The sequence below is a fragment of the Mesoplodon densirostris genome, chromosome 10 (assembly GCF_025265405.1).
Source record: "Mesoplodon densirostris isolate mMesDen1 chromosome 10, mMesDen1 primary haplotype, whole genome shotgun sequence".
NCBI lineage: Eukaryota > Metazoa > Chordata > Mammalia > Artiodactyla > Ziphiidae > Mesoplodon > Mesoplodon densirostris.
The window spans coordinates 5,678,159-5,704,069 of record NC_082670.1 but is presented as its reverse complement, the minus strand read 5'-3'; positions in this window follow the sequence as shown (position 1 = coordinate 5,704,069).

Below are 25,911 nucleotides of genomic sequence, written 5' to 3'. Positions count from 1 at the left end.
GCCCTTGAGATCAGAGAGCAAAGTTAGAAAAAAACCCAAGTGACGACTCATTCAGGAAGAGCACACTGAAAATGAAAGATTCATTGATGAGTTTCTAGCTCTCAGACCGTGTCGCAGAGGAGAAGCAGGTTCAAGGTGGAGGCTGAGAAAGGCTGGGCTGTGTGGGAAGCAGTGGGGTCACTGGGCTGTGCTGGGAACTGCTGAGTTGTTCCAGCAAACTTGGTCACGGGTATGTAGAACACGGTCCCCAAATGACAATTTCTCAAAGCTGCATGGGGGCTGCAGAGGTGCTGGTAGTTAGGGACCGCTCCCCAGGTGCTAATCTTGGCAGGTGGTAGTACCTCCGAGAAGGAGGCCTGGAGAGCTGGTTTCAAATGCATTCAGTCCCCGTGGGGAGGATCTCAGGGCCTGGAGGGTCTGGTCTATGCATGTGCACACATAACTCACAATCCTCATGCATGTGAGGAGACTGGGGTCAGAGAGTGACTGGCTGAAGGTCCAAAGCTACATGAAACCGGGACTGGCATTCAGGCCCCATCCCCCGCACCGGCTCCCAGAGCTGAGTATTCTCACTTCTTGAAATCTGAAAGCCCTCCCGGGTGCTCACAGCAGCCAGAAGGCACTTGATAAGGCCACGTGGCCGTGCAGGCACCACCAGCAGCTGCTGCATCATCGGGAGGTAGGGCCCGGATGCAGATTGCCCAGCGGCCTGATGGCAGCCTGTCCAGTGGTAGAAGACATCGGGGAAGGAGGAGAAAGCACCTCAGAGGTCACAGGCGGGAGTGCAAACACATGCAGATCCTCCCCAGCCTCCCTCTGCTTCCCCTCTGGCTCCAGCCTCTCAAAGTTCTCCTCGTGACTCAAGCTGCTGGAAGCATGGCTTGTCCTTGCCTCTGTTCTCTTCCCTTCCATTTCCCCAGCAGCTGAGGATACCCACCATCCCCCACCCGCCAGACAGGCTCTCCTTAGCTTTACTGCTTTAATGCTGGTTGTAGTGAGCTTCAGAGCTACAAAAGCTTGCACTGGAAACAGGTCTGGATCATGAAGCTGGAAACAAACCATAGTTAATGGGTCCCGAGAGCCTTGACTCCATCTTGAGCCACGGGGTTTGCCTGCAGGATCGCATCTAACGTTTGCCACCACCCCGGAGGCAGACGCCTGCCCCCATTTTGCAGAAGGGGCGGCTAGCAGGGCTTGAATCTCCCAAGGTCTCAGTGAGCCTGTCTCATCCCCACAGAGTCCCCGCTTTATCACTGCTGGTCCCGAAATCGCACCGCTGGGGTCCCTCTGACTGGCTTGGCTCTACTTGAAATAAGGATTCGGACTCTCTTTAAAGGGGCTGAGGTTAAAACAGACCAACAAATCAAAGTCGATGTGTTCAGACAACTCTGAACTGCCCCGATCTGCTGAAGGCCACTCGTCCTGTCTGCGTGCCTTGCCTTGAGGATGGGAAGTAACAGGACTACGAAATGCCAGGTGTTGCCAGGGAGAAGCTGGCAAACCGCCTTCCAAGATGCCAGCTGAAAACACCCTCAGCTGTAAAGACCCAACCGGAATGGCTCTTCCTTCTTTCCCCAAAGGCAAACCAGGACATCGAGAAAGCTGGGGAAGGGTCCTGATTTCTTTCTCTTTCCTTCCTTCCTTCCTTTCTTTCTTCTTTCTCCCCTTCCTTCCTTCCTTCCTTTTTCTTTTTTTAGATTTTTTATTTTTGGGCCGCACTGTGCAGCATGTGGGATCTTAGTTCCCCGACCAGGGATCGAACCCGCACTCCCTGCGTTGGAAGTGCGGAGTGTTTAACCACTGGACCTCCAGGGAAGTCCCATGGGCCCTGATTTAAACCACGGTGGAAAGTGTTACCAGCGGGTTGGAGGACCACTGCTCTGAGCACAGAGGTACTGTTTTCCTGCTGCACCACGAGTGCACCACAGCCCCATCAAGATAACGGGACAAAGGTTAAGGACGGCTGATCAGCTGGGCAAGAGGTGCGGGCTGAGACGTTTGAGGCTTGGCAACGCTGGGAGAAGCAGCCCCGGGAAAGAGAGGAATGAATGTGAGAAGCCCTCGCGCAGCGAGAGGGCTGAGCCGGCCAGCTAGCTGGAGCAAGTCGTCTTTCAAGAGAAGAAACCACCCAGAGGAAACTGGTCAAAACGCATGTTTTGAACTCAGACAGATGATCAACGTTGTTTCCCACGCACAGCCTGCCGCGACCCGCTACCTCTGCGGGCTTCGTCGGCTGCATGGACAATGGGTGTTTCAAATTATAGAGCGACATGAGCGGAGGTAAAATGCAACTCAAAAATCTGGCCAGCAGAGGCCCTGATTCCATCCTGAAATGAAGACTATTTGTGGGTGTGTATGCATGTGTGCTCTCCATTTAGAAGAGACTTATTTCCAGCTCTTATTTAGAAGAGACTTATTTCCACATCTGAAAGATTCCAGAATCGTGCACAGGTTTTTAGACTGCTTTCCAGAGAGGCTGATACACCAGGCAGTCACTATGCTGGGCCCTGACCGCAGGTCACAGGCCTTTCTGGCAGTTGATGGAGAAGGTTCTCTGGGAGGGTAGAAGGGGGAGGGGGGTGGTACCTCACATAGCTCAGAGGAAGCTCCTCTGGGACCAGAAATACCTACCATGGCGGCTGCCACGAAAACCCAAGTGGCCGAAACTGGCTTTGAATCCAAAGGTGCCCCTTAGGTTCGGCCCAGCACACCTACCAGGGTCTGAATTAAACTATTTACAGGCCCAGAAAGGTCACCTCTAGGAGACACTTAAGCAATAATCTGTCCTGGCAAAGAAAGAAGTGATTTGAAATCTTAACTGGCTGTGCAGAAAGAGGGTACAAGGAAACAGGCCTTGCCGTGGTTACTGTACTGGTGTCTAGTACCCTCTGGGTGGGCTCGGCCGGTTCAACAGGTTCCACACTGTCTGAAACTCCTTCGTAGATAATGTCAGCCCGACGCACCTGGATGCTACCACAGCGGAAGATTCCCAACCTGGATGTGAAGGTTTCCTCACCACCACTCTCCGCATCTGTGCAAGAACGTGATACACAAGACGCGCTGCAAGAGTGTGGCAAGGCCAGGCCCTTCCTCCAATGTGGATGTGGGGAGAGAGGGAGGGCGAACATACTGTCTCCTTAAAAGAGAAAGACCACCTAAAGCAAAGGTGCTACAGAAATGCACAAAGCCTGGTGCTATCCCTTACCAACTGAGAACGCAGACAAATGATCTAACCTCCCTGAGCTTCAGCGTGTGCACCATAAAGACATATGAGGACCTGTACCATACAAGACTGCGATAAAGTGAAGTAACACACAAGCACTCAGCGCAGGGCCTTGCCCACAGCGAAGAGTGATATTCATTCCCTCAGAGGTTCACTTTCTACCAATTCCAGAGTTGCAGTATACACTGACCTCCGGTATGCTGCAAATCCTTAACGGTTCTGATTGCTCGACACACTTTTATTAAAAATCAGTTCCATGAGGGTAGAGACCTTGTTTATTAATTGCCATAATCCCAGTGCTAACTAAATTTCTGTGGTAGGAACACGCTGATAAAGCGGAGATGCCACCACTATTTGGAACAATTCTGTGTATTTACTTGCAGGTTTGCGTCCAGGCAGTGAGGTATACGCCTCTTTGTGTACCACTATCAGCGCCTGGTATCAAAAGTCTATGGTAGGGACTTCCCTGGCAGTCCAGTGGTTAAGACTTTGCGCTCCCAACGCAGGAGGCGTGGGTTTGATCCCTGGTTGGGAAACTAATATCCCACATGCTGCATGGCATGGTAAAAAAAACAAACAAACAAAAAAAACGTCTATGGTAAGAATACTCCTAATACAGGAGTTCTCAAACTTTTTGGTCTTAAAATTATGGATGATCCCAAAGAGCTTTTGTCTGCGTAGGTTTACAGCTGTCAGTATTTTCCATATTAGAAATTAAAACCGAGGATAAAGTCAATTTATTATCTAAAATAATGATAAACCCATCATATCAGTATAAATACCATACTTTTATGAAAAATAACTGTTCCAAAAAAAATTTTTTAGAAGAATAAAAAGCTTTAGAAGAATACATAGCTTTACATTTTTGCAAATCTCTTTTAATGCCTGGATTTAGAAGGTGCTGGGGTTCTCTGCACTCTGTTTTTTGTTTTGGGTTTTTTTTAAATATTTATTTATTTATTTATTTGGTTGCACTGGGTCTTAGTCGCGGCAGGCAGGCTCCTTAGTTGCAGCATGCGAACTCTTAGTTGCGGCATGTGTGTGGGATCTAGTTCCTTGACCAGGGATTGAACCCAGGTCCCCTGAACTGGGAGTGTGGAGTCTTAACCACTGCACCACCAGGGAAGTCCCTCTGCGGTCTGTTGTGATATCACACATCACGTATCCTCTAAGTCCAGAGAGAAAAAGAGTGAAAAAAGTCAACCTTATTATTGTTATAAAAATAGTTTTGACCTCATGGACCCATGGAGAGGACATCAGGGATTCCTAAGGTCCCAAACTAGACTTTGAGACCCACTGTTTTACCAGTGACGGCAAGAAAACACCCTATTTGTTGCTACTATTAAGGGTGGTTTTATTTGACAAACATCTGAATTTCAAATTTCAAAACTAAACCCAATTTTTCATCATTTGCCTCTGTGTATATGCCCTCATTCAGCTGGAATCTGCCAGATACTCTACTTAACATAATGACAAGGATATATATCTGAGTGTGTGTGTGTAAAACATAACTTCCCAGGTAGGGGTGCTGAAAACCCGACCTCTCCCAAACTGACCTCTTTATCCTTCCCCCAGACCTGCTCCTCAGTGGTGAGGAACTATAATTTTTTCAATGAAGCATATTTTTCCTCTCCCCAAAGTCAAGTCCTGCAGGCCCAGGCCTGTACTGGCTCTCAGATCGCAGCTCACACCGAGAAAGCCCCCTTCCCTTCCGTTTCTCCGAGTCCCTTTTTCCCAGGCACATCCTAAAAACCATGCTTCCCCCTCAGAGTCTTCTTTAGAAGAATAGTCGAAAATTTTTCTTGTCCCATCCAGCTTAAACCACACTGCTGCTTGGTAGGTTTAGAAACTTCACAAGTGGATTTCTCTGTTACATGGAACCAGCCTGTATTAATTTTCATTGTATCATTGAAATAAATTAGAGAATAGAATTTCATCAGTTTATGGTCATTTATAAAACTGTTTCTATTAAATTAGATGTTGGCTTTGTGCCACCTGTATACAGAGAGGCAGAGGCTAAGACACAGCATTACAAAGCAGATGATTTGATCAATGACAGGGCATCTCACCACTTTGCATCAAATTCTCTTTGTGAAGACCCACAGAAGGAAGGTCTTGGTGCCAAGGAAAAAATCGTGTTTCTCCTGCACAACTGGTTTGTTTTCATATCACAAGGGCCTTATGAGTCTTATTATTAATCATTTCCCCTATTTGCTTTGTGCTAAGCAGACCAAAGCCAGCTCTGAGGCCCACATCTAGCAAATGATCTGGATTTCGTGACATTATTTTGTGTATCAACCTCACCCCAGCCTTTAGCTTACATTTCTACTTTAGCCTTGATTCATTTCCTTGTTTATTCACTCATTCATTCATTCATTTATATTTTCTTTTTGTTTTTAAATTATTTTTCCCCTCTCTTTTTAATTTTTCCCTCATTTATTTTAAATACTGCTGTACTATGCATATTTCTATGATCCCTTTTTGGAATGAAGTGGGGTATATATGAATAAGTAAACTGGGTAAAACTTGAACCTACTTCAAACCAAGCTTCTCCAGTGAGCCCTCGAAGAGACTGGGCCAAAATCCGTCGCAGGCATTTGTTTTCTATGATCCCTATTGTCAACTACATTTCTGGGTACACGTGAGTGGTTACTTAACATTACACACTTCCAACCACCACATACGTAACCCACTTTGAGGTTGTTAGTTTGCAGAGGCTCTCCTCAGATTAGAGGGGAGGAAGGTCAACCCTGGGTAAGTTACATATATTATCTTTACTCTCCACAAATACCTATGAAAAGCAACTGCCAGGTGAGAAAACTAAGATGCACAAAGGTCCCATAATCTGCCCAAGGTGACACAGATGGTCAATGGTGACACCAGATTATGAAACCAGGCCTGTGGTACTCAAAAGCTCTCGGGGGGGCCTCCCTGGTGGCGCAGTGGTTGAGAGTCCGCCTGCCGATGCAGGGGACGCGGGTTCGTGCCCCGGTCCGGGAAGATCCCACATGCCGCGGAGCGGCTGGGCCCGTGAGCCATGGCCGCTGGGCCTGCGCGTCCGGAGCCTGTGCTCCGCAGCGGGAGAGGCCACAACAGTGAGGGGCCCGCGTACTGCAAAAACAAAAAAAAAAAAAAGAAAGAAAAAAAAGCTCTCGGGGGTGGGTTCATCCGGTGAAAATTCAGGGAGCCGTCCCTTTATACTACGTGTACTTTTCTGTGAGCACGGTACACTTCAACACAATGTTCAAAAGACAGGAAACAGGCCGTGGGCTCTTCTGTATCTCAGTGTGAAGTCAGTGTGACAATGACAATGTGACAAAATTCGTATGGCGTAGGGCAGGAGACCAAGCAAGGAGTCACAGCGTGGGCCCTGATGTTACTGCCTTAACTGGCCCACGCTCGTGGGATTATTTTTAATGAAGGAAACAGTAACTTAATGAACAGATTCTTTCTTAGGTCTCCTCCACTCACATGCCCATTCTCCAAGGACACTGGGTCAGAGGGTACAACCCACATCTGTGTGTCTGAGGCCTCGATAATAAGGTCGGGGGCCTAGAAGATTAAAACGTGATAAAGACGTTCACAATGCGATGTACCTCTTCCTTTTATTACCTTTTTGTTAGGTTTTCTTCCTCTCCGTTGAAAACCTGTATAAGCAAATGGAACATCCATAAGGAGATTTTCCACTTTGCTGGATGTGAAGCTCTCCAGCAGGCCTGGTAATAGGTCAGAAGAGTTTCTCTCATCATCCACCGTTGTACATTTAGAAACATAATAATTTTATCACTAGCCTAAATAACATATAATAAGGAAGGTAAATCTGCCTTTAAAAACAAAGCCCTACCGGGACTTCCCCGGTGGCACAGTGGTTAAGCATCCGCCTGCCAACGCGGGTTCGACCCCTGGTCTGCGAAGATCCCACAAGCTGCGGAACAACTAAGCCTGCAAGCCACAACTACTGAGCCCGCATGCCGCAACTACTGAAGCCCGCACGCTCTAGGGCCCGCGTGCTGCAACTACTCTGGCCACATGCTCAACTACTGAGCCCGCGTGCCGCAAATACTGAGCCCGTGTGCTCAGAAAGCCCTACCACATGAAACATTTTGAAGTTGAAATTCTGAAATTCTTAGGGCTTATTCATGACATGATTCAGCTTGATGAGGGCAGTGCCGCCATAAAATCAGATCAAAGAGGTGGAAGGAAGGTACTATGCTGGGTGCTGGTAACTGTGTTCTAGACTTGCCACTAACCAGTTACCTGGAACAAGTCTCTTAATGTGCAGGTTTTTCCTTCCCTTTTCAGTAAGATGGAGAAATTGAGCTGGATGATTTCTAAGGTTTCTTCATGACCAAACACTACAATTCTGAAGTGGCTCAAAAATAATCATATTGAATTCCCTCTCACTCTCTCTCTCTTTTTTTATTAATTGCATAAAATTGCTTTACAATGTGGTGTTAGTTTCTTCTGTACAATGAAGTGAATCAGCTATATGTATACCCTCTTGGACCTCCCTCCCACCTCCCCCATCCCACCCATCTAGGCCATAACAGAGCACGGAGCTGAGCTCCCTGTGCTATACAGCAGGTTCCCACTAGCTATCTACTTTACACATGGTAGTGTATTTATGTCAAACCTAATCTCCCAATTCGTCCCACCCTCCCTTTCCCCCTGTGTCCACATGTCCGTTCTCTATGACTACATCTCTATTCCTGCCCTACAAATAGATTCACCTGCATATGGCACAATACCAGACACCAAACATCCTCTCATGAAAATTAAGGAGGCTGCTTAGAGCACAGAAGGCCAACCTGCCTCTGCGCAGTGGTAAGCAAATGGTGTACTTATGGGCAAAGCTAGGATGTTCCTTCAAAAACCAGTTCTGGAGGACTTCCGTCATGGCACAGTGGTTAAGAATCTGCTTGCCAATGCAGGGGACATGGGTTCGATCCTGGTCTGGGAAGATCCCACATGCCAGAGAGGAACTAAGGCCATGCGCCACAACTACTGAGCCCATGCGCCTAGAGCCCATGCTTGGCAACAAGAGAAGCCACCACAATGAGAAGCCTGTGCACCACAACAAAGAGTAGCCCCCGCTCGTCTCAACTAGAGAAAGCCCACGCACAGCAACGAAGACTCAACTCAGCCATAAATTAAAACAAACAAGCAAACAAAAAAAACAAAAAAAACCCAAAACAGTTCTGGGCCTCCTCCAGTCCCTAGACATCCGTCAATCTTGTTATTGGCCATGAACCTGGCCATCGTCATATCAGCTCTGAAGGATTCTTACCTGGCGGGCCAGGCAGGGGCAACAGAACCAGGGGGCAAAGTGGGGAGGCCAAGTAAGTGATGAATGATGTCATAAGCCATTGAGAAGATCTCTTTAAACCTCAGAGGGATCTTAGTGACTGGACTGTCTGGGTCACTATCAGATGGATAGTAATTCTCCTCTAGAAAACAGAAAATCCTATTTGATTGCATAGTCAAAAGCAGAACATAGAGTGGCTCAAAGCCAGGTTCTGGAGAGAGGCAGGCATTGTCTTCCTATCACAACCTGGACGCTGTATGACCACGGGTGAGCTTCTTTGTGTCTCTAAGTGTGTTCAGTCAATGATCGACAGAAGCCGATGAACAGGGTTCTTGTGAGGGATAAATGAAAAATTACCTGTAAACATGCAGCACACAGCCTGGCACAGGTTAACAATGCACAGAAGCCCCTCTATTCCACCCCACCATCCTTTCATCTATCCTCGGGCACCTGCTAAGAAGTTACAGGTTTGTCTGATACACTCTCATTTCCTGTATAAGCCCTCCTTTTGAGGAATCCCTACCTAAGCCACAGGGATTCTAAATGCTCCTAAGGCCTTGCTAAAGGAATGAACAATTTATAAGGCACAGGACACAATACCAAGGCACAATTCAGATCCAAATAGACCCTTTAGGTCCATTTCTGCTAGTGTCCAGCTTATTTTGTAATTAACAAAGGGCAGGATTTTGCTTTGAGGATCCACAAAGAAAATGACAGTTCCGCATCAGATGTTTGACTCTGGGCAAGTTATTTAACCTCTCTGCGCCTCCGTTTCCTCTTCTGTAAAATGGGGCTAATAATAGTGGTCTACTCATAGGTTTAAACGTAAAGGGCCTGACGCATGGCACCTAAGAGGTGTCAGCGATCCTATATTAAACCTCTCTGAAATTGTCCATTAAATGGTAGGTGATCGATGAAAATCTGAGCCTACCACACCATCAGCATTGTTACTAGGTCCCTGCCTGTGAGTACCGCCAGGGAATCATTTAAAATATGCAAATCCCTGCCTCCTCTTCCCCACCCCACCCGCCGCTTGTCTTCTTCCTTTGGTCTAGATCGGGTCCAGGAACCTGCATTTTCAATGAACCCCCTGAGTCCCAGCAGATAATCACTGAAGCAACAGACACTGCCTGGAACACGCTAGAGAAACTGGATCAGATGTTGGGTGATTCCCCTCTCCCTCCAAGAAACGGGTTTATGGTTTGGGTAAAAACCATTAACAACACATTGGTTTTCTCGTTGGTTTCACTTTGAGTTTCTGCCTTCTGCGACACAAAATGAAATCATACAGAGCTTGGGGCTTCACCTCCCACGTGGGGCAGAACTGCCACGTGACCAGAGGGGTGAGAACGGAAACCAGAGGCAGACAAGTTGAGGGAAACCTACACACAGAGAGAGAGAGACATATACGTATGTATACTCTTTTCCCTTTCCTTTCTTCTTTCAAAAATGATAATTCCTCAGAGATGTGTGTGACACGTGTGACAAATGAACGGCAAAGGAACAATGTGAGTTTTCACCCAGAGGACTGTCACTTACAGTGGATGCAAGTCAAGGTGTGAAGCTGTGACTCCAATCTCAAAGGGTGGGGCATCTTTAGGACAGAATTTCGGGGAAAGGAAGAGCATTGGAAATGAAATGCACGATCTCAAGCGCATGATCAAGTATGGAGCTAGAATGAGTTCATAAATTGAAAAGAAATAACGAACTGAAAGCAGCCTGATATGCAAGATAAAATGAACCAGGCTGCCAAAACTCTCGCATGGGTTTCCACAACAGATGTCAATAGGATACAACCGTTTAAAATTACGCAAAATGGGAACATGTTCAATCCCATGAAACCAAGTGTGATGGGCAATCACCCAGATGGAAGTGTCCACATTTCTTGTCTGCTCCAAGAAGTATCTTATGCAACACGAGCACTTAATAATTCTTCATCAAAGATAACCATAATCAGCTCACAAAACATACTAAAGAAAAATACAATAATACTGTACACCCCCCCAAAATTTTTTTAAATACCATTTACAATAGCATCAAAATGGTTAAGTTTCCCAGGAATATTATTACACATATTTCTGTATGGTATATGTATATGTAGCAATGTATTTTTTATATATTATATGTGGTTTTATACAGAACATTATAAAACTTTCTTGGGACAGTGAAAATGATATAAATAAGCATGAAGAAATCAGTGTTCATGTATAATACTTATATAGCATGTACTGACTATGTGCCAGACAGTATTTTAAGCACCCTCTACATATTATATGCAACACATTTAGTCATTTAATCCTCTCAATTATCCTGTAAGGTAGGTACTATTACGATCCCTATTTTACAAATAAGGAAACTGAGGCTCATGGAGCTTCTGCAGGGCCACGTGGCCAGTGAAGAGTGGGGTCGGGATCTGAACACAGGAAGTTGGGCGCCATTTTTTTTTTTTTTTTTTTTTTTGGTTTGTTATTTTGGGCACCATTCTTTAAAGACTACACCCCGCCTTTCGATGGGGTGAACTCGCTGTTGTAAACATGTCAGGCCTACAAATTCAGTGCAGTCCTAATAATAACTCCAACAGGTTCTGTTAGGGAATTTGTTCTGTTTCTAAAATTTATATAGAAGGGCAAAAAGCCAAGAACACCAAGACATGCTTAATGGAAGCACATGCCCTCCCAGCATCAGGACTCACTGTGAGGCTGTGATAATTAAGGGATCGACAAAGAGACCAGTGGAATCGAGTAGAGAGCACAGAAACAGACATAGCACAAATGGCCACGTGGTTGACGACACCGGTGCTAAGTATTCCAGGTTATGTGGATACATAAATAAATAGACAAATGGTGCCTAAATAGACAAAAAATGAAAATAGTCTCCTACCTTAGAACATTCACAAAAAGCAGTTTCAGATAAATAAAATACAATAAAATTACATGTGAAAGGCACAGCTCTAAAGAATACAGGAGAACAGCTTCATGAACCTGGGAGAGGGAAGAATTTCTTAAACAAGATAGAAGGGACTTCTCTGGTGGCATAGTGGTCAGGAGTCTGCCTGCCAACGCAGGGGACACGGGTTCGAGCCCTGGTCCGGGAGGATCCCACATGCCGCGGAGCAACTAAACCCGTGCGCCACTACTACTGAGCCCGCGCTCTACAGCCCATGAGCCACAACTACTGAGCCCGTGTGCCACAACTACGGAAGCCCACGTGCCTAGAGCCCATGCTCCCCAACAAGAGAAGCCACCGCAATGAGAAGCCCGCGCACCGCAACGAAGAGTAGCCCCCGCTCACCGCAACTAGAGAAAGCCTGCGTGCAGCAACAAAGACCCAACGCAGCCAAAAAGAAAGAGAGAAAGGAAGGAAGGAAGGAAGGAAGAAAGAAAGAAAGAAAGAAAAGTATTGACCATAAAGGAAAAAATAGATAAATCTAATAATATTAAGAGTTTGTGAGCATCCAAAGGCATCGTAAATGGAATAATAAGACAAGTCAAAGTGAAAGACGTTATTTGCAACACGTATAATCAACTAGAGACTCATTCCAAAATATATAAAGGAAGCCTACAAATTAGTAAGAAAAAGATAATCCATAGAAAAATGGGAAAGCACTTAAGAAAAAGGAGTATCAAAATGGCCAATAAGCCTTATTATTAATCGGGGAAAAGCAAATTAAAACCACAATACGATACCATTTCATATTCATCAGACCGGCAGAAATGACAAAGTCTAATAATACCAAGTTCTGGTGAAGATGTGGAGCAGTAAGACCTCCCAATCGTTGTTAGAAGGAGCACAAACTGAACCAAGCACTTCGGAAAATAGGCTGGAATTACAGTAAAGTTAAAAATACAAATACCCTGCGAACCAACAATCCACCGCCCACGCCACACCACATGCACCGTAGAAAAACTTCTGCACAACTGTACTAGAAGCCATATATATATATAAATGTTCTTGACAGCTTTTGTCATAGGAGCCAAAAGCTGGAAACAGTTCAAATGGCCATCAACAGGACAGGAACCCCAAACAATGACAATGACTGAACCACAGGTCCAGGCATCAGCGTGGCTAAGTCTTGTGATTATATCGTTGATGAAAACAAACAAGTAAAATGTAATATACACCAAACACTTGCAAAACTAAATGATGTCATTTAAGGATACCTACACAGCTGTAAACTTCCTATGGACGGAAGAGGGAGGTGGTTTTAAAGCGGAGAACATTCTAAGGCCATGTTCTATTGCTGAATCTGGAGGGGGTTACACGCATGTCCACTTGCTAATTAAAACATATATATATATTTTTAATACTCTTCTGCATATATGCTATATATCAAAATTTCTGACTATCCTCTTAAGAAGGTGCAATACCGCCTATGTCCTGATTAGGAAAGAGGCCTGCTTTTTAAAAAGAAAAGCACATCACAAGCAAACTTTCAAATGTAAAAAATTCAAAGACGTATTCCAAAAGATAGTCCATCAAAGACAGAAAGAATGTTCAATTACAAGGAACCCTAAGTAAAAGTAATAACAGCTCACCAAAGTCTGATTATACCACAATTTTTATAGAAGTCAAAAGATGAAGCCTGATAATTAACGTGGATGTTGGATTCTATGACACATTGGAGGAATTACCATCAAAATAATTAGAAAAGAGGTAACAAATGCAGAGTAAATACCTGATGATGGTTTAGTCACATTTCAAAGGCAAGCTATAAAATTTAAATATGCAAAACTAATACTTTTAATGATTCTTTTATAGTTCTTCATCTTATGCCTTAAAAATAAAATTCAGAGCCTTTACCCATACCTAAGACTTTCCACTCTGACTGAAACTAAGTACAGAACTCTACAGAAAGTACCAATTATTTCCCTGAAGGTCTAAACTCACACTCTAACAGCAAATAGATTTCTGCTCAGCTGAAGTTTTCTGAAAATGGTCTGCATTTGTTTTTACCAGGAGGCCACTTAAATCTTACCCACTTGTTTAGCTGCAAGGATTGAAACAAAATGTTTGCTTGCAAAACAAACACTGGTTTTAAAATTCTCCACTTGGGCTGCTGGGTAAAACACTTGTTTACTGAAACAAATGTTTTATTTGGAAAACGCCTGCCAGTGTGGACACTTTCCAAGAAATACACCAGGATGTGCTAGGATGGTGATGTCACACCCTTGATAGAAGCTGGCATTTTAGGGTAACTGCACATAGTTTACTTTCAGAGAATAGAACAACAATGGGAAAACCAATCTGTTTTTTAAAAAAATCCAAGGCCTAAAATGCTTTTACTGGGTCATTAAATAGGCCAGTTCAGTCCCCCCAAAGCTAATCTCTTTCTACAATCAAATTAGTTTTATAAATGACATAATAAGTATTATCATCATCATCATCATCATTATTATTTTAGAGCTAAGCCTCTTCCTTTAGATTCATTCTATGCCTTCTGGCTCCCCTATGTGACATGGCATGAAAAACCATTTCCATCTCTTAATAAGATACGCTAGAACCCTGAAATGCCATTATTAACCACAAAATAGGATTGAGCATAGCCAAGTCTAACTTGAAAACCATCCAAGGAGATTTACTTTCTTAAGTACGGAAAGAAAACATCCCAAAAGATATTCTTGGGACCTTGTGGTTAGTTTCATATGGAGGCTCCAGTAAACACATTACATTTGACCAAATAAGATTCCACCCCCACCCCCACCCCCGGCCCAGAAAGCTTAGGAATTTTCATCAGTATTTTCCTGCTAAGGTTAGGCACTAAGAAATAAAATAGATCATTTTTGTAGTCCATAATAATGGACTTTAAAAAAGTACATCCCAGGGCTTCCCAGGTGGTGCAGTGGTTGAGAGTCCGCCTGCCGATGCAGGGAACACGGGTTCATGCCCCGGTCCGGGAAGATCCCACATGCCGCGGAGCGGCTGGGCCCATGAGCCATGGCCGCTGAGCCTGCGCGTCCGGAGCCTGTGCTCCACAACGGGAGAGGCCACAACAGTGAGAGGCCCGCGTACCGCAAAAAAAAAAAAAAAACAAACAACAAAAACAAAGTACATCCCAAACTTTCAAAAGTACATCCCCCATCTTTAAAAAACACTTTCCATATATCCTAGCATATGTATATTTTAATTTATAAACTGTATACTACTCTTAGGCATTATGAAACACATAGAAGAATGCCCAATGCAAAGGACTTAATAGACATTTCTCTAAAGAAAACATACTACTGACCAATAAGCACATGAAAAGATGCTCAGTATCTATTAGTCATCAGGGAAATGGAAATCAAAGCCACAAGATACCACTTCAGATCCACTGGGGTGGCTATAATAAAAAAATGGAAAATAACAAGGGCTGGGAAAGATGTGGAGAAATTGGAACCTTCGTATATTGCTATTGGGAATATAAATTGGTACAGCCACTGGGGAGAATAGTTTGGCAGTTCTTCAAAATGTTAAACATGGAGCTGCCACATGACCCAGCAATTCCAGTGTTAGGCAAATATTCAACATATACCCAAAAGAACTGAACACAGGGATTTCCACTGACACTTTTATACCCATGTTCACAGCAGCATTATTCAAAATAGCCAGTGTGGAAACAACCCAAATGTCCATCAACTAATGAACAGATAAACAAAATGTACTATATACAGACAATATAATAGGATATTATCAGCCATAAAAAGAAATGAAGTACTAACACATGACATAGCATAGATGAGCTCTGAAAATATTATGTAAAAAAATAAGCCGGACCCCAAAGGACATACATTGTATGATTCCACTCATAAGAAATATCTAGAACAGGCATACGAGACAAAGTAGATTAGAGAGTCAAGATGGACGTGGGGAGTCATTGCTTAATGGGTGCAGGTTTCTGTTTGGGGTGATGACAAATTTTGGAACTAGACAGTGGTGATGGTTACACAACACTGTGAATGTAATTAATGCCACTGACTTGTACACTTAAAAATGATCACGATAGCAAATCTTATATCTTTTTTTTTTTTTTGCTGTATGTGGGCCTCTCACTGTTGTGGCCTCTCCCGTTGCGGAGCACAGGCTCCGGACGCGCAGGCTCAGCGGCCATGGTTCACGGGCCCAGCCACTCCACGGCACGTGGGATCCTCCCAGACCGGGGCACGAACCCGCGTCCCCTGCATCAGCAGGCGGACTCTCAACCACTGCGCCACCAGGGAAGCCCTTTGTTAAATCTTTTTTACCACAATTTTAACAAACTAAAAAAAAAAAAAAAAAAAAAAGGACAAGCTAAAAATACAATTGAGGTTCTAATATTTTCTTCTCAAATTCCAGTGGGTGACCTGGCATGCTCCAGGGCTGGGTAGAGGCAGAGCTTCCAAAGCCAAAGCAAGAATGAGTGAATTGAATGTGGGATGGAGGGAATATTGGGGAGAGAATATACGAGAAAGCCTACAGCTCAAAAAGAATTGTATTTTTAATTCCAAAGGAAAGAGGACCTCATTCTGTAGCCTTTGCATAGAACTAAATGCAACCCCCCTGGGAGTTCTCGCCATCCCTCACTCCACACACTTGCATGTCTGAGTCACTGCAAAAACACCAGGAAAACCCTCTTCACTTCTCCTGCAAAGCATCCATTCGAATCTAGCCCACTCGGTGTGAGGGCTGAGGTTCTGCCTTACAAAGCAGACTGTGCTTTTGCCATTGTTTTACCGTCTCAGGTAAGACCCAAGTCCAACATAAAATACTCCTTTTTAAAGCTGTTTTCAAAGTCATTTTCATCCCTTTCCCCCCCTTGGGCTCAAGAGGATCAATTATGGGGAAAAGTGACAGGAAACAATAAAAAGATTAACAGCTCAACATCAAGAAGCAACTCTACTGCCTGTGCTGGACGTGTCAAATATGAGGCTGGCCCAGAACCAAGGTAATCAAAAAGAAAACACACACGAGTCTGAGGCCTCGGCTGACATTTCAGGAGGCTGAAGGTCCTGTTCAACACAGAAATGACAAAGCGAAGGTCACGGTGATGGAGCAAGATGGTTCTGTGCTAACACACAGCACAGAAATGTCCTACACTCAGCATCACACGGTTTCACCGTAAGATGGGCACCTGTCGATTGCTGGATTGTTTACTTTAAAAGCTTGACTATTTTTCTAGTAAAATATAAGAACTCAGCTTTAAAAGAAAACTCAAAATTGAGATATGTTAGACTCCCAGGACCATCTGAACTTTCATTTTTCTGTAGATTAACGACGGAGCAACATGAATTAACTGCTGCTTTCCTTTGGCAAATCAGCTGAAGCTCGTGGCTTCAAGGACAAACATGTTCTAAACCTGCAATACAAAACTGTTGATTAATATCCTTCAAATCTCTCGAGTGACTGTACCTTATAAAAAATAACTCCGTGACTCTCAAAGTAATCCTTTAGACAGAGCTCTCCTCTGAAATCTGTATTTCAATACCATCAGAGTGCAAAGTATTCAAAAATCTACATAAAGACTGCTTCTAGGACCTCCCTGGTGGCGCAGTGGTTAAGAATCTGCCTGCATTGGCAGGGGACACAGGTTCGACCTCTGGTCCAGGAAGATCCCACATGCCGCGGAGCAACTCTGCCCGTGCGCCACAACTACCGAGCCTGCGCTGTAGAGCCCGCGAGCCACAACTACTAAAGCTCACGGGCCTGGAGCCCGTGCTCCACAACAAGAGAAGCCACCGCAATGAGAAGCCCGCGCACCGCAACGAAGAGTAGCCCCCGCTCGCCGCAGCTAGAGAAAAGCCTGCACGCAGCAACGAAAACCCAATGCAGCCAAAAATAAATAAATACTTAAAAAAAAAAAAGACTGCTTCTAAACAGAATTCAATAAATTATATTGGTGTCATGCGTGGGTGCAGGATTGTGAATATGTAGGTATCCATACAAAAGAAACTATCTTCCAAGTTCTTCGTGAAATTGTAATTGCCTCTGCCTGTTATTGCTACTGTAGGAAAAGCTTCCACTGGTAATTCAGTCCTACTATGAAATCTTGGCTTTGAAAAGATGAGTCCTCCAAACGCAGAGAAACATATGAGGATTCTTGTTTAAAAGCGTTCCGTTTTAGGTCCAATGCTGATATTGTTTCAAAACTCTTTTCTCAAGGCCCTCTAGCATGCTATATGAAAAAAAAGTTGCCAAGCTGGTTTTTAACACATCTTCACAGGACTGATAAGCAAAAGTTTACTAAAGCAGTTTGGAATAAGATAAACTCAGAGCCATTCTGTAAGTTTTCTCAAATTCAGCAGCACTTTTTAAATGGAGGGTTGTTAAACAAGCCATAAAGTCCCAAAGCTGTGAGAGAGAAATAAAGCATCTCTCCTTTGGTAAAACACGAACCCACAGCTTCTTTGGAACTGCAGCTGACATCCTGTTGGACTGAACAGCTTGAAACCTGTTTTGTGGGTATTATGAATGAGTGCAAACAGTAAGGGGTTGTGAAAATAAATTTTCTAATGGGGGAAAAAAAGTGAACAGCAATAATGTCTCCAATCTTTCTTGTGAATCTTACCTATTTAACCTTAAAAATCATTCTATTTACCATGCGATCATTGACACGCTCATAAATTTAGAGGTTCTTGCTCATTTAGAAGTTTTTTGGCTGTTAATACCCATAGTTTCATAAATAATAATAAGATACATGTCACTAGGAAAACTAGGACAACAGCAGTAAATACTACCTACCTCTCAGTGTGCATCAAGAGAATGCAAAACATGTACAAAACTCTATACACGCCACAGAATACACAAAACAAACTCTGGAGACGCTAGAAACTTGTGTAAATTAGATCCTGTAAATTCTCATTTGAGCTCTTTCATTTTACACTCAGAGCTTCAAGAAGACTTTAAAATCTGTGTATCAAGATGCTAACAATAATGGAAAAGACTATGAAAAAAATATATACATATATGTGTAACTGAGTCACTTTGCTATACAGAAGAAATTAATGCAACATTGTACATCAACTATATTTCAGTAACATTTTTAAAAATTAAAAGAAATGATGGGAGCCCAATTTCTGGCTTCTTAAAGAAATCTCAAGCACAAAATTGCCTTTTTCCCCCTGTACTCTAACTTCACAAATAGCTGCTGAAAAGGATGTTCTCAGACAAGCCCATCCCACAGACGGGGCCATCCATCTACCTGCCATCTCTCACCCCTCACATGAGTGCTCCAAGGGTCTGCATTTTATACCATCCTCTCTCACTCACAGTTTCTTGAGTACCTTGGGTTTCATTTTCTGATATTTTTAGAATATCCCTTATATTCTAGATGAAGTTCAAGGTCTAGATTCCATTGCATAACAACGTGAATGTACTTAACAGCACTGAACTGCACACTTAAAATTGCTGAAGATGGTCCATTTTATGTTATATGTACTTTACCACAACTTTAAAAAAACAACAACCCTGATTCCATCATTTTCTACTGTTGTTTGGTAGGAGTAAAGTAAAAGGTCCACGAGAAAAAAAACCCACCATTGGCTTCTGCAGGGAGAGGACGCTGCCCCCCCAACCTCCACCATCAATTTTTTTTTTTGCGGTACGCAGGCCTCTCACTGTTGTGGCCTCTCCCGTTGTGGAGCACAGGCTCCGGACGCGGCGGCTCAGCGGCCATGGCTCACGGGCCCAGCCGCTCCGCGGCACGTGGGATCTTCCCAGACCGGGGCACGAACCCGCGCCCCCTGCATCGGCAGGCGGACTCTCAACCACTGCGCCACCAGGGGAGTCCTCCACCATCAATTTTAATCATTAGTGTCTGCCTGCTAGTCCACCAGACATGTAACAATACGGACATGAGAATTTGTCTCTTTATAGCTTATAAACAGGAAAGGAAAAAAAAGAGCAAATGACAACTTGCAGCCGGATAATCAGCATCTGGTTAACTGAAAGTGACAAAATGTTTGCTGCTGCTCAAAAGGACAGACACTTGTTTTCTGTGACAATAAAGCAATGAGATACACAGATAGACAAGTATTCCTTGAAAAAGGTGTGAACGGTCATCATCTTTTAGAAATCCAACCCTGAATTTCTGACTATCCATTCTCTCTAAACTGGACTGGTTCTCTCTAAACTCTAGGCTGCTGTTTAGAGCCTACAGCGTGCCTTGCCTCACCTCTGACTACTCAGCTCCCTGGAAGAGGATCAGCCAAAGAGTCTCTTCCCGAGAATACCGCTAAATCCCATGCCCGGGGTCTGCGTACCCAAAGGTACAGGAAGTGGTCTGCCCAGGGCCCGGTTTATTGCATCATCTCGACATACTTTGATGGACAGAGTGTGAGTCAGCGCCGAACATAGCGCTTCAACCCCAAACCTCCTTCCTACCTAGCAGGGCAGAGTTCTTCTGACACATCCATCCAGGCTTGCAAACCCGTGTTAAATTTGTAAAGCAGCAGGTCCTCTGGATATAAAAACAACTTCCAGCATTGCCTATCCATAGCTATCCATCAGATACAAAAGCACAAGAACAGGTTGAAACCAACACGTGAAAAGGAAGAACTCTTGCTCTCCTGGGGAGAGACGGGAGGCTCCCGGGAGGTCTCAGGTTGTAGAACAAACTGACGGAGGCACTGGTTCCCCAAGAGGAATCTGTGTCAGAATGGCCTGTAACACTTATATGACACACAGCCTGCCAGCCCAGGAGATTCTGATTCAGTGCCTATGGGGTGGTACCCCTTAATCTGTTGAGCCGGGTTTGGGAGCTACTGAGTAAAGTACTTGGGTTACCACAATGCTGACTCAGTAGATTGGCTCTAACTAAAGCCTCAGGAATGACTACCTTCTTGTGCTTTACAAGGAAGGAGGAGAATCTTTTTTTTTTTTTTTTTTTTTTTTTTTTTTTGCTGCACGGCTTGAGGGATCTTAGTTCCCCCACCAGGGATCGAACTTGTACCCCCTGTAGTGGAAGCACAGAGTCCTGACCACTGGACCACCAGGGAATTCCTAGGAGAATTTTGGAATGTATACATATGTATATAGGTATATATATAAATTCTAATCATGAATGTACCCTAAAATTCGTCCTTTGCCACCAAGTTCAAATTTAGGACCAATAATCACTTCTATGTAGATGACTCTCATCTCTACTTTCAGCCAAGACCCATCCATCTTCCCTAAATCACCTAAACCCAGCTGCCAATCACGGCTTCCAATTCCACTTCTGAAATCAACCCTTCAATTTACCTTAAACACTGGCTTTCCGTTCCAATTTCTGTTGATAGTACCACCTGCCAAGGCATCTAGATTTAAATCCTCAGTCATCTTGGATGCTTCAGGTCCACATCCAAACACTATAAAGTACTGTCAATTTTCCGTTTATAACAACTCACGGGGCTTCCCTGGTGGTGCCGTGGTAAGAATCCGCCTGCCAACGCAGGGGACACGGGTTCGAGCCCTGGTCTGAGAAGATCCCACATGCCTCAGAGCAACTAAGCCCTGGCGCCACAACTACTGAGCCTGTGCTCCAGAGCCCGTGAGCCACAACTACTGAGCCCGCGCGTCACAACTACTGAAGCCCGCGCACCTAGAGCCGGTGCTCCGCAACAAGAGAAGCCACTGCAATGAGAAGCCCAGGCACCGCAATGAAGAGTAGCCCCCGCTCGTCGCAACTAGAGAAAAGCCCACGCACAGCAACGAAGACCCCATGCAGCCAAAAATAAATAAATAAGATAAATAAATGTTTAAAAGAAAAGAAATAACTCTCCAAGCATCGCCTTCCAACCAAGTCCCACTGATACAACCCTTGTCCAGGCCCTTGGGTCCCAGTGGCAATAGCCGCTCATGGTCCCTGACCTCCCACTCCAACCGAACTCACAAGATTAACCTTCCCCAAATCCAACAGTGACCGTGTATTTTCCTCGCTCAAAATCCTGTCACAATTCCCCGTTACCTGCTGATGAAGTCCTAACACCAAAAGTGGCCCAGGCATTCAAGGTCCCTAACTGGTCTGTCCCTAAACCTATCATTCAAATGACAAATTTCATACTTGATCCATCTCCAGTAGCAAAGCTGATCCATTCAAATTCCCCAAATGTTCCCTGCAACTTCCTGCCTCGTGGCTTATCTTCCTTCTACCACTAGGAACGTCTTTCTTTCTTTAGCTATTAAAATCATTTACACCCTGTACGGCCTAAGTTCAAGTTCTACCAACTCCCTCGGGAGCACTTCCTGATGGCTGCCACCTCACAGCTACCCAGGACACGCCCAGCACTGCCACATCTGCGCCTTTGCTAGGTAAGGGTCTGCCCTCTCCCTTTTACCTTCCCTTTCACCCCCTGCCCTCTGCACCTCCCTGGAAGCTCCTGAGCACTTAGCAACTGACTTTTCATTGAGAGCCCATTGTACACTAGCTGTCTGGCGACATCTCCCTAAAAAAGAGCAAACCCTCATTCTTACACAGAAGCAATACAGGTTCACTGCTAATATTTCAGAGAATAAATAGAAGGAAAAGAATGTTTTTAATCTCTCATTCTACTTCTCAACTCATTTTACCTTTCATCTATGAATCCATCATCTCTTCTTATGCATACAGGCACATATTTTTTCCTGGTGTTTTAATTTAACTCCTAAACTGTTAAACTTCTTATATTTATCATCTAGCTGTAACCACCCCCAACTAAAACATATTGGACTTCAGTCTTTTTAGGAACATGAACATGCCTCTCTCCACTGTGTAATCTCTACAGTGCTTAAATTAACACGGTTCTAGACAAAATAGGTGGCTAAAATGTTTAAAGCACATGTTCACTGAAACAAATATTTTGGGGGTAGCAGTGAGTAAACAGTTACAAATGCATTGTCCAAAATAATCTATGTGAAAACCTGCTACACATAGGCGATTTCTTGAAAAGTGCCCCCCAAATTATGTAATACATGTTTTAAATATACAAGAACACACAATATTAAGGGCTCTATTGTTAATCCTTTCTTAACAGATATTTATTCCTTAATTTAACTTGCTTTATAGATCTGATTTATAACTAAAATGAAGATCACCCTATATAGAAATGTTTCATGAATGCAGAAGAAATTGAGGCGTGGGGAGAAGGGATGTGAGGAGAAAGGAAGTCTGCCACTTCATTTTCTACTTAAATTTGCAATTCATTTCTATAGCAACAATGCTGGTTTGAACCAAGATGTGACGGCCTCATTATCTCACACAGAAGGAAATCATGCTCCCTAACAGGGTGACCAAATCTAAGATCATGAACGTCTTCATTTTCTTTCAAGTTTCCAGAAAAGTTCTGCATAACTCTGCCATTTTCATTCAAATGCAAGACTATCCAGCGTATGGAATTGGTCCGTTTCCAGCTTCAGCTGTTGTACAGTTCAGGAAAACACCATAAGTGAAAATAAAGACTTTTGCCAGTTGAACTGAAGATCCTCTATCTAGAAAGTAATAGAAAAAGTCCAGTCTGCTACCCCAAAGCAGATCAAGCACTATTATTCTTACTCCCATTTTACTGAGAAAACACAGCAAAGTTAAAAAATAAAATAAGAATAGACTAGGGATGGTTAGATCTCCACAAAAGTTTTCATCACAAAATAACCTCCTCTTTTATATATAAATGTAGACTATGATTCAATTTACCGAAATTCAACTGACCAGTTTTTGCTTCCTATGAATATAGACTCTTTAATGCAAAATGCATCTCAATTTAGTTTTCTTTATCTAGGGTTGCTTTGGAAACAGAAATTTACATTAACTGCTAAGTCAGCTAGCTTTTCTTCGGCTAACTCTTAGGATCTCTCTAGAGGATAACACAACCCTCCTGGCTTCTTGAGTAAAACTCCAGCAGTTTCTTCGGAGCCTGAAGCTTCATGGCTTTCTGGGCCTTGGTTCCACAGCCCTAGCCTGCACTCTGTAACTGAGGTCTCCTGGACCAAACCAGCAGAAGGAAAAATGTGACAACTCTCTGGAAGGGTGCTCCAGAAGGGTTTGGGCTGCAGTGCTTCGCAATCTCACTGTTTACTGTTATTTCTTCCTTGACTCTGCTTGTGTCACCAGCATCCAAACCCAAAGCCCATCACTTTAAAATCTGGACCCTCACTCTCCTAATCACATGCTTGGGGTGTGAGGTGCCACTGGGCTCCGGAGGGAACTAACTGGACTGCTCTCATTTCTCCTGCTTTGAGGAGGGTTGAGTTTGGGGGCTTTTGCGCTGATTTTTTTCTTCTCCTTTTAATACAGGCCTTTCCATGTTTGTTTCTCAGGCCTTCCTCAAATGCAAAACTGTCCCTGTCCCTGTCCCCTGCTTCTTCCGACTCGAAGATACCAACTTCAAAGGGAGCGTTTGTTAATAACTCTGGTAAACTTATGGCAGCCCGGGCCTGCATTTGGGAGACTCGAACTCTAACGCAAAGATGTTGAATTTATGTTCTCTGAGACGGTAGAAAAACAAACAAACAAACAAACACGAAGCAGGGCAAAAACCCACCTCCTCTCCAGCTTTCCTTTCACGTCTTGGTTCAGTGACAAGAAAAGTTACTCCGTTCCCTAGTGCAACTGCCGCCTCTTCACCGTCACGCTCACCTAGAACATTCACTGCATCCTCGCATCCAAGCCAAGCTCGGTTACTGAGGCAACTAAGTTTTTCTTCCCAAAGGGTCACAGGGAAACACATCCCTCGGGATCCCCTGGTAACCGTCCACCGATAACGCTGGGGAACCACAACGGCAAAAGATTCGCTTTCCAAGGCTCGCGCGGGCCGCCGCTGCCGGCATGGGGGCGGGGGAGGAGGTGCGTGCGGGTGCGCAGCGTCCAGTTACATTCCTGACCCACTTTCGCATCCCCTCCCTCCCCCTCCTCTTCCTCCTCCTCCCGGGCAGGCCGCGAGGGCACCAGCGCCCCGGAGAGCCACCCGCGAGCTCTCCCTAGGCCGCCGCGGGCGGGGTGCGCGCGGCGTCGGGCTCCGCGGGGGACCGGGAGGGAGGGGGAGAAGAGAGGGAGGGAGGGAGCCCGCCGCCACCCCCACCCCACCCCCACCCCGGCTTCCCCTGCGCGGCCCCTCCCCCGTCACATGGGCTCGCGAGCACCTGTTGGCGACCTCAGCCCCTAGCGGAGCCCCTCCCGCCTGCCTGGCGAAAACCCCCGCGGGAGGCGATGGGAACACTGCCCGGTTCTCGCTCTGCAAACCCCGCTTCGCCCGGGGAGGGCGCGGGGATCGGGGGGCGACCCCTACCCAGCTGCTCAGCTTTGCAAACTGCGAAAGCGCCCTGGTCGCGCGGCGATCGGCTGGAGGGGATCCTACCCGCCCCCCCCACCGCCCGCTTCCCCCTCCCTCGGACGGAGCGGGGAGGTGGGGTGCGCCCGCCCCCAACCCGACTCCGCTGGAAACCTGGGCTCCTGGCGGGCGCCGGGCGGGGATGCTGCCGAGTCCGGGCCGGGGCGGCGGGGGCGAGGGCAGGTGGCGGGTGGCGACGGGTGGGGTGTGTGTTTCGAGTCGCCGACTCCAGGAAGGGGGCGGGAAGCTGCCGTCTCAGCTGCAACTTCTGAGCGTGCAAAGCAACTCAGCAACTTTGCCTGCGCCGCGCCCCTCCCCCGCGCCGCCGGCCGGGCCGGGGGCTGCGCTGCGCCTGGGGCCCCGGCGACGGGCCCGGCGGGGAGCAGATCTGGGTGCAGGCGAGCGGGCCGGGGCCCGGGCCCGGGCCCGGGCTGCAGAAGTGGCCCGGCCGCCCCGGGGGTAAGAATGGGGAGCGCCGCCAGGTCCCGGCGCCGCGCACGCCCCCCGCCGCCCCCACCGGGCCCGTCGCGCCCGCCGCCGGACTGTGCGCCGGGAAGGGGGCGGAGGATGGCGGCGGAGCCATGGAAACTGCCGGGTGGATAAATAAGGAGAGGGCCGCGCGGGGCCGTCCCGAGCTGCCAGCATCTCGGCGGCGGATGCGGCGCCCCGGGAAGCGCGGCCGAGCTCGCACAAGTGTCCCTCCCGCCCGGAGGGAGGCCAGCGGTGGAGACCGGCCCCCGGAGGGGAGAGGGCTGCGAGGTGGAGGGCAAGGCGAGGGTGAAGGTGACCCGGGCCTCCCGGGGTCAACGGCTGTTTGTTCCGGTCCCGAAGGACGGTGCGAGGCCCCTGCCGGTCCTGCCAGCCCGGAGGCCCGGGGAAAGCCCCAACTTCGCGTCCAGAAAGATGGACTCGCCCGGCTCAGGCATTCGGAGGGGCTGAACTTGGGCATCAGGGGAAGATGGAGTGCGTGGGCCAGCCTGGGGTGGGACACCCGGGGCCTGAAGCCCTGCTCGCACCCCGTCCGGAGGCGGATTGGCAAGATGGGGAAGGATGGAAACGGGCTGACTTGTGTCGGGCCCTTGCGCTCCTGCACGGGGAGCCTGCAGCAACCGGCCCGGCGCCGCCCCCTTTCTCTGGAAGCTGATTTACGA